Here is a 10,338-nt window from a genome sequence, read left to right as displayed (position 1 = left end):
TAGTACAGTCTCATGTTCTGGGTATGATTTGTTTGGAGAGAAAGTGAGAAATTGAATGAAGCTGAAAGAAAATCAAAAGTTATCAAAATATGGAAAAAAATAAATTATGAGTTAAGGCCAAGAGAAAAGATAAATATGCATGGTCTGACTAAGTGATATCTTGCTGAAGGAGAGGAAACAGATACTCACAGGTGTATGAATAAACACAAAAGGAAAAAATACCTAGCATGGCACATGGAAATAGTAGCAATAGGGAAGAAAAAAAGGAAGCATATTGAGATTAAATTATATATATTAGGTAGGGAAATTGCCTTCCAAGTTGGAGTTTTACAATAATATTAACATTCTACTTTTAAAACAATTTGTGGAATATAATTAACCTTTTAAAAAAATCTTTATCTTTAAAGATAAAGCCATTACCATTTCACACCAATATATGATTACATCATTTAAAACCCTATCACTGCCTGCATAAATGAGAATTATTCTCAGAGAGGAGAACAAGTAAGAACAACCATTGAGCTAATAGTATGGAATATGTTTCCCTATATCTCTGGAAGAACCTCAGGTGGCTTTCCCACTGAACATAAGCGTACCGTAAATGTAATTATGGTGAAAGGAGGGCAGAATTCTTTCAGCCAGAAAAAACAAACAAACAAACAAACAAAAAACAAAAACAATTTGGAAGATTTGGGGAAAATACAAATATTCAAATCTAAAATCTCCCCAAAGAAACAGTCTGACTTTTCTTTACAAAATGAGGTATATATTTTCAAATTGTCCTGACTTCAAAAATTACAATAACTTAAAATTATCTAAATATCAAAATCATATACTCTGGATCACTTAATTCCTTTTTGTTTGTTTTAGCTTTGTCTTCAGGCTAATAAAATAATTATTTATACAAATCTACTGCCACAAAACCAGTGTCTAATACTGCCAGGGTATCATACCAGATTTCTTTAATGATTCACGAACAGTCGTTGCAGACAGCACTCCTATATTTAGAGAATTAAAAACCAGGAGATCATAAGGTCATCTAGGTTTATCTTCAGTAAATCACAGGCTCTTAATTTCAGTAGTTTCCCTGGTATATATCCAGAACTCATATTTGACTAAGGTGTATCTTCCAAACTACACTGAGCACTGATGTGAAGGCAAGAGGTGCAGAATCCAGTCCTCCTGGTAATTGGTGCCAGTATTTAATTGCTTACACTGTTAAAAAATGTGTCTGATTTCTCATTTGAATTTGTCTGGCATCCAGCCATTGGCTCTTTTTATGCTTTTCTTCACCAGATTAAAGAGCTCTTTTAGTACCTAGTATATTTTTCCCATGAAAGTACCTGTACACTGTAATCAAGTCACCTCTCAATCTTCTTGTTGATAAGGTAGACAGATTGAGCTCTTTTAGAGTCCCCCAGTAAGGCATTTTCTCCAGCCCTCAAATCATTTTTGCGGCTCCTTTCTGAGCTGTCTCCCATTTTTCACTGTCCTTTTAAAAAAGTGGACACTAGCACTGATGAAATATTCCAGTATCTGTCTCACCAGTTCCTTATGCTCTTTGCCATACTTATTCATCCTCCGAAGAAAGGCAGAGCTAGTCAGAAGGCACCATCTGGTGAGGAAGTCTGACTGGTAGGGGGCAGATTTAAATACTTAAAGAGTAGCAGAGGGGAGGGTGGAATGGGCAAAGGACATTTAAAGACTGACTTGCTAGACTATGATCATTTTTAGTTTCCCCAGGAGGTTAGTGAATTCTTCTCCCTTGGACTGCTATTGCCTGTGTTTAAAAAGGTGAATAGCAGCAGACTATAAAATATGGAAAATGAAAATTTCATTGGCATTACACATGAATGAGAAAAATCAGCATCTGCCTGCTGGAAAACACAGGACTAATGGGGGTAAGGCAAGCAGGAGAAAAAAAACCAAGAAATGCCATAATATTCAAATAGGAAAAGAGAAAATGCACAAAAGAGTATAAATGGGAAGGGGATTCCATGGACCTAATTGATGTTGTAACTTATATTTAAAAAGCACTGGATTACTGAAGTCTCAGAATGCAGGTCCAGTATTGAAGCTAATGTCCAGCCTGCAAAGCCAACACCTGAGAGGGGACACTGATGATTTTGCCCCACCCAGCTCTGTAAATTGCATTTCTTAGCAAAAGATCCCTTTTAGAAGCTTTTGAAGATGTTGAGCAAAGCACAGGATGTAGAACCTGGAGTCTGTTTACTTATGCACCCAGCTGCTCCTAACTGCTGGGGTAGCTCATGAGAAAAAGGCTGCCAGACAAGCATAAAGCTGGTTGGTGAGATCAGAGGAGACAGTCTGAGTTGCGGATATAAAAGGCATGCAAGTCCAAGAGAGAGCTTTCAAATGACTTTCAGAAGCTGCAGAAGCCAAAAGCACTCTCTTCTCCCCTTCTGCAAGGACTATAGCACTTGTCTCTGTCTCTTCATTCAGCCATGCTTATTCTTTCCTTTAGGATCTGTAGATTTGGTTTTTACAATGCATGGTGACTGAGGAATAAACTTGAAAAGTGCATGACAGCTCCAGTTTTTACAGCATGATCCTGCAAACTACAGAGAAGGTATTAGTCCCGGCAAAAATATACTGCCTGGGCTCTTCACTGTCTCTGTATCTGTAGTAACACAAGCATTGGTCTGTCACTTTTTAAAAAATCATCAAAGTTATCAGTAAGAATCTATTATAAAGGATACGCGGCAAATAAAAACAGGATTTTGAACTCTATTTGTAAAATTATACTTCATATAATTTCTTATACTTCCAAGAAAGAAGAGTGCAAACTACTGTAATGCTGTTGTTGGTTTCTGAGTTATTTATAGAAACATACAAACAACTAAGGCACATAGAGTTGATTCTGAAAATTCAAAGCTTTTCTTTGTTGCTTAAGCCCTTTACTAAAGTTCCCATAGCAGCTGTCCATATAAACTTTATTATTCCATACCAACAAATTAGGCAACACAAAGAACATAAATTAAAAAATTACACTTAAGCTGCAAAGACAGTGCGGGTTTCTAGGAATTCAAAAGGCTTGCTAGGCCTAACCCAATGGTGTTACTGAGGGAAAAAAAGGGAAGATTAACATGAAAGTGTCTTAAAGCTCCTTAAATACTGAAACAGAGGACATGGTGTGAGATGCAAGAGAGGGAACCTTTGCAGACATTCTTTCCTTGTTTTGCAAACAGCCACTGCAGAGGAATTTTTTCCCCTTTAATTGACAATTAGTCCCCTGAGCCTAACACTAGCAAGTACTTGCCATACAAGTCCAATTCCCTCCAGATTTTCTCTATAATTCAAGATTGTTACAAAAACCCTATATTCTCATGCTTCCAAGTCATTGTTACACTGTGTAAATGTTCCAGGATGCACAATTTGAAAATAGAACACAGAATTACTATAAATATTAGGAAGGTTTTTATTTTCAGGTGTTACTTTTACAAAGTAAAATAGTGACACCAACAGAAGGTTCCTTGTTTCAGGGAATAACAAGGAAATACACTTAACTGTTACATTATTGTAAGATAATGAAATTTAAAAGCAAATTTTTAAGTATTTATCATTAATATGTTAAAATTGATTCTCCTTTTGAGAACTTCATTTTCTTTTATTTCCTTCTTTCTTAAAATAAAATATTAGAGAACTCTAAAAAACTTCATGTAGCTAGTCTTCCATTATTCAAAAATGAAGAAGTAAAAGTTGTGGGGGTTTTTCCAATTTATCTATTCTAAATTGTGTTATATCCAGACAGAGGCAGCATTCTTATAGAGGTATAATGCTTTCCACTTATTTTACTATTTGATAATTTGATTTTTTATTTCTGAAAAATATAATCATCCATCTTTTTTCTGGGCAAATTATTCCACCATGAAATTGAATTATTAACTCCTCAAAAATCTGCTGTTCAAACATCAGACTTGCTTCAATAGGGATAAGTGTCCTTAATATGTTTGAAATAGTAACATTTTGTATTTAATTTGCAGCTACTATACAGGTTCATTAGATGACTTTCCCATTAGAGTTTTTGAAAGATGTACACCTAGCATACAGGTACATGTTCATATTCTCTGACATGAATGTTTATTTCAAAATGTCTTAGCCGCAGAAATGTGACATTGCCCATACAGAGTCAGAACAGGAGAGCAGGAAAATCCAGGCACTTTTCCTATTATTACCCCATCTGCTTTTTGACCTTAGCTAAATTACACTGAACTTGTGCTACCTCAATTTCCCTCATTTAACACTGATATCAAGATATTTCATTCCCTGTGTAACAAAGCTAAGTACTTCCTTATATAAAAATGTGAGAACCCTTAGCAAAATTGATTCAATGCAAATAAGCTAATGCAAGGCTATGGTAGAGAATCTGAACAGAGAACTCTCAAAAAATGCAAAGGCAAACTCCCACAGCAATTATAAAGTAGGTCATATTGAACGTATGTGTTAATGCATGAAGGGGCATATACTAACTCAGTAAAAATTGCAGTGGCTTTCAACAACCAGGCACACATGAGTTCAAATCCAATGCACTGTTTTTATAGCCTGAAAGTTGTATTTTCATTTAACAAGACTGTATAAGGGCATTGTTTGCATTATATCCAATTACTTCTGATACTATGCTCTATTGATCAATGTTTTTTTCCTTTTATCTTGACATTGTGGCAGCATATACATAGATCTGCAATGACACCACTTCGTTTGACATTGTAATATTCCCTGTACAGCTGCATTTATATCATTTGCAGCCCTTTAGAATGACAATAACTCCCATGAAATCAAATGATGAGCTATTATCATCATAGAAAAATAATGAAAAATAACTAGCTTGGAAGCTGGATAGTAATATATTAGCTACCAACCCAAGCACATCAAAACACAGTTGTGTTTTTTTAATACAGTAGATCCTAGCTACGTTTATCTTCTTATTTGTTCTTCTATTCGCAGTTCTAAAAATGTGTCTTAGAAGAGATACATTTATCAGTAATTGTCAAATGAACATAAGGATGATCATACTGCAGGTACATCTACTTAAATGGTCAACAGCAGACACTTAGCCAGATGAGAAGCAGAGCATCAATACATCCAATGGAATGTACTCAGGAACATATGAACATCTTGGGATAAAAGTTGTATCATCACTACAGCATTTAATAGCTTTCTCTCAAATTTTGTAATATCCTTTGAACAATTTTTTATAATATTTTTGGTAATATGCTCTGCTCCAAGAAGAAATATGTTTCCTGTTGTATATTAAAAGGCAAAATTTCCTTTTCTGGAATATAAATCCATGTGAAGAAGTGACTGATATCTAAATGCAGATATTTATTCTAATAAACTGAACTTATCTCTCAATTACAGGAAAGATACGTACCTATGTGGAAAAGCTTAGCCAAACTACATTACATATTAACTTAGTTTTTGCTAATTGTGATCCTGTATATAATCCCAAGAAAGCATTTAGAATGTACTTAATGGGCCTGAGTTGTTTAAAGTTGTATTATCTTAAAAAGGGGGAGATATGAATGAAAAGCTGTCTCAAAGACACACTACCAGAGAATTTTTAATGATGTGCCTCTGTGGATTCAGTACATTTACTTCTGAAAGGTAACTCGATATGAAGCATGTAGTTTAGAACTGGTATCAAACTCATTGATGTTATGTGCTATCCACATCTGATGAATTTAAATTCACAATTTTCGTAAAAGACAGTTTATTCATCATAAAAGACAAAATCCCTCCTTTTTATTTATGATTTTTTTTTCAGTGGAGTTTTCATTGTCTTTCATCTTGTACAATAAAAAAGAAAAAAACAGAATCAAAAAACTGCTCCTTCTGATGTGGGGATTACATTGTACATGTAAAAATAATTTCCTACAGGAACTCTCTAAAATGCAAGTGAGTAATAATTGCCTCTAACTTTCTAGTCACATAGGTGTGATTTGGAGATAAGAAACTGGTTAGCTTTTGAGATCCCCAGTTTTTACTTGAACAGCTAAGGTGAACAGAAGCAAAACTGAAAACTCCTGAATTTTGCTTCAACAGTACGGTGGTACTGCTAAGCAAAGAAAATAGTATGTCTGTAACAAAGCTGATACTCTGAAGAGGTTTCTAGCAGGGACTTAATCATGAGCTATCTAGCAGAAGTACAACATCCACAGTGCCTAATTACTTAGGTTATTCTCTCTGAGGTAACTAAAGCTTCCCACACTGTATCTCTCCTCTACAGAGCAGGAGCTATTCTTGTGCTGCAGTTGCTAATGCTTTTGAAAACTAACAGTTCACTGGGGGGATGGTTACTTCTGAATCAAAGCACATCCCAGGTGCTGTGTGAGGATGTGAAATACTGACGACATCCCAGTTCCCAGAAACTTGAAGAAACTGCTGCACCACTCAGTCTAGCTATCCTCTTTCTAACACTGCACACAAAGCTCCTGTGTCTTATAGTCCTTTGCCCTGGGGCGAGCTGATCAATCCAGAGACATCTAGCAGCTAATGAATAAATATGTCCTTTCATTTCATTTTTTTTCCAATCCAAATCAAGACAGTGGCAAGGAAGAAGTTCACTCACATGTCTTTGTTTCAGAGATCCTCTTCTGCTGTTGTACTGGCCAGGCTTCAATTATACCCTAATTCCAGTAGAAAATTTCCCAATATGAGCTCAGAAGTGTGATTTTTTTTTAACTAAAAATAATTTTGAAGGCAGATTACAGAATATTTTGGAGAAAGAAAATGTTCTTTCATAATTTTGCACTGCAAAACTGCTCGTTAAGAGTTAAAAAAAAAAGCTCATTTTTCGCAGGTTAAAATATTCAGATTAAAGGATTAATGTGAAAAAAATACGTATAAGCTTTGATGAACAAGCAAATTCTGCTACAAAGTGGTAGCTTTGACTTCTAAACAGTCTAAACAGTCTCAGATACTTTTTCTGAGAAATTATATGTATCTGCTCTTGTCACATACTAGCATTTAACTGGAACTTTATGGAATTGTACTCCCATCTTTTGAACCTTTTAAAATTACACTAAAAACTGACAAAAACATTGTACTATCCCAGCTATATCTTTATGATTTTAAGAGTTTTTCAGTTGTTTATTTTGTTTGGGTTGGTTTGGGTTTTTAAAAGCTTTGAATCCCTCATAGTATTCACAACAAATTCAGCTTGATTTTAATGCTTCTGCAGTGACTACCGCAAAGCTGCTTAACTTTTACACTATAATGCAGTCAATGTATTTATAGTTCTTGAAAATGTCACATGGCAATGTTATGCCAGGGACAGCACATCCCAGAGACTCCTTAATATGTCTGCATTGTTGTATTCTATTTGTAGAGGCATTTTTGTCAGCAGCAATGAAGAAACAGAGCTGCTGCTGCAGCTCTTTCAATAACATTCAAGCTTATAGTTGACCCAAGGGGCTCACATTATGACATCCATATTTAATTTAACAATAAATCATATTTTCATGGACTAGAGTATTGCATTATAACCTCACCATTTTATGTGCATGGGAATGCAGCAAAAGCAGGCTTATACCTATCTACAACACAGACTAAATGATTAGTTCATGAGAGCAAGGTTGGAGTGTGCAGTGACAACAATAAATAAAAGGTTTTATAACAATTCTTAGAAGTCTGAAGGAAAAAGGACACAAAAAGCTATCCAGAAGGAACTGCATTTAACTTTAAGTTCAATTTTTAAAATCTTAACTGCACCACCTTGCTTACTGTCAATTCTAGTTCTGCTCTGCAATTCCCATTGCAGTCAGCATTCTCTGTATCTCATTTTCTCTCCTGCTTCATTCAAGCATATTTAAGGGGAAAATTAACACCATCTGAATCTTAAGCTTTATCCATCCTTTCTTCCTCACAATCATTTCTCCTATTTGCCCTGCATCTTTTACTGCTGACCTTCTAGCTGACTCCAAATTAAATGTTCATATGTTTCCTATTTACTTCCAAATCTAGTCCTGCTTATTCACATTTATTTTTGCTCATCTCCCTCTTATTTGCCTCTGCTCATATCACATCACATCATCCTCAATTTCTTTACTTTCTATTTCTACTAACTTCCAAGACCTACTTCTTGCAGCACCCTGCAACCTAAAATTCATTTAATTCATTTTTCCCTTCCCATCAGCATTGTTAATAATCTTTTACCAGCCAGACTATGGAATAGTCATTGCTCTTCTTCATCAGCTGGCAATAGTTACCCATATTTGCCCTGCTCTTCTCCACAGACTTTATAGAACTACATTATCTTTTTTAGAAGGCTCCACTTTTCAAAACATTCAACTATCAAGTACTTTCAAATTTTTTTTTTTTTCTTTTTGGCAGCCTTGATCTTTGACCAAGATGTCATCCTTAACATATATTATATAAAATTAAGGAAGAGCAACTGTTGTAAAAAGCATTTGACTACTCTGACCCATGTTCTCTTTTTACCTCTCATCCAGCTTTCTGTTTTTCATCTCTCCATGCATTGTTTCTAAATTAGATTTTCAGTTCCTTGGGGTAAGAAGACATCACTTTCATTTATCTCTAAAGCACCATGCATGCTTATGGCTCTGTTGAGGTGCTAAATATGTATATCCGCATTTCTTAAAATATTGATGTTTTTATCTATTCATATATTGCAGAAGCAACATGGCAGCAGTTGTACGCATTTATAATAGCAATGATATGATTTATAGTAGCTGCCTGCTGCTTTCTATTTCCTAGTTCATATTTACGTATTGCTCTTCCTCATCTTTTTAACTAACTAAAAAATAAAAACCTCAATTTTCTCTGAGAGTGTTGATGTAGCAATTCAGGACTGGTCCTGCCCTCCAAAATCTTGTAAGTTAAATAGTCCTGATGACAGTAAAAGTTTTAGGAATTTTGGTCATGTAGCTTGAGAGGCACTGATTTTCAGACTACTAGAGCACAACTCTTTCTAAAACACAAGGTCCTGAAAATTGAAGATCCTTATTATTTTGAAAATTTTGGATGACAAAATTAACATAACTAGTGTAAATATGTATCTTAAAAACTAGGAAGGTTTTTAATGCTAAAAAAGATTAAATGGTAATATTATCGATCTAATTACAACATACTAAAGTATTTCTAATAACAAGTGCAATAACAAACTGTAGACATACTCCACTTTGTAGTCAAACATGTTTATTTCTTGGTTAGTCAAAAAAGTAAGTAGATGTTTAAATCCCACAGCAGAATCCACATAGTCTCCCATCATGACTCAGAGCCCCTTGCATGAATGAGCCTGTACTAATAATTTCAAAAGTTAGCTCAAAAGATAAGGAATTATTATAGAGTAGACACTGTATGCAAAGCAATTAAACCATTATGCTTGATGTAACACTTAATAAATGGTTAAGCATTTAAGCACTGAATTAACTGAACATCTTTGAGTATCCTGCTTTGCATCAATGTGAGCTGAAAACTTGAAATGGATTGTTCATTCATGGGTCATTACATGTGGAGTGGCCTTGACAAACTGTTTACTCAGAGTAGAAGGTACGAAGTCACATGGGGATAATGTTACTGACATTTCTTCTTAGAGTGTCTACAGCTGATGGGTTTAATAGTTATATTATCTTTGTACAGAGGGACCCATTCCAGCCAGCATTCCACCATGCTATTTTACTGGATAAAATTATAAACTTAATGTCAAGCTGCATATATAACTAAAGCTGCGTAAGGTTGCACTAATTACACTCAGACCACATACACATTAAAAAGTATTTTTGGACTGAGCAAATGGTAAAGGCAAATTTTACTCAGCTCTTGATGTCTTTCAATAAGCATCTACCTCCAAGATAGTCCCATTCATTCGTTAATAGGCATAAAGAGACCTGTGTCAACAAATGCATTAAAGTGGGATTCATCAGACCTACCCTAAATATTTACTTCAGGACAAGCCATTGTACATTCTAAAACATTGTCAAACAACTAGATTTGGTAAATGAATTCCATTTCATCAAACAGGGAGATGTTTCTGTGTTTATTAATTTCTTTGCATCTTCAGAGAAAATCAAATCCAGATATCTTGTCTACAAACCTAAAAGTAAGCAAAACTCCTTGATAAAACTGCTGTCCATTGCCAACTATTAGTTTCCAGACATGGCTTGGGGCGAGATACAGAACAACCCAAGAAATGCTCTCCAAAGACAGCAGGTAGGTGACCTGTCTGCTTCACACAGAAAGAGGACCTATCGGTTTCAGTGCTGGAAAAAGGTCCTGTGCATCTCCTACTTAATTGTAGAAAAAGAGGTAATTAGCATGGATTTTTGCATAACTGCAACTCTAAATGAAAAGGAAGAA

Source organism: Zosterops lateralis (assembly GCF_965231275.1).
Source record: "Zosterops lateralis genome assembly, chromosome: 5".
In the NCBI taxonomy this organism is placed as follows: Eukaryota; Metazoa; Chordata; class Aves; order Passeriformes; family Zosteropidae; genus Zosterops; species Zosterops lateralis.
The sequence above is the reverse complement of the archived record's forward strand: the minus strand, read 5'-3'. Positions refer to the sequence as shown.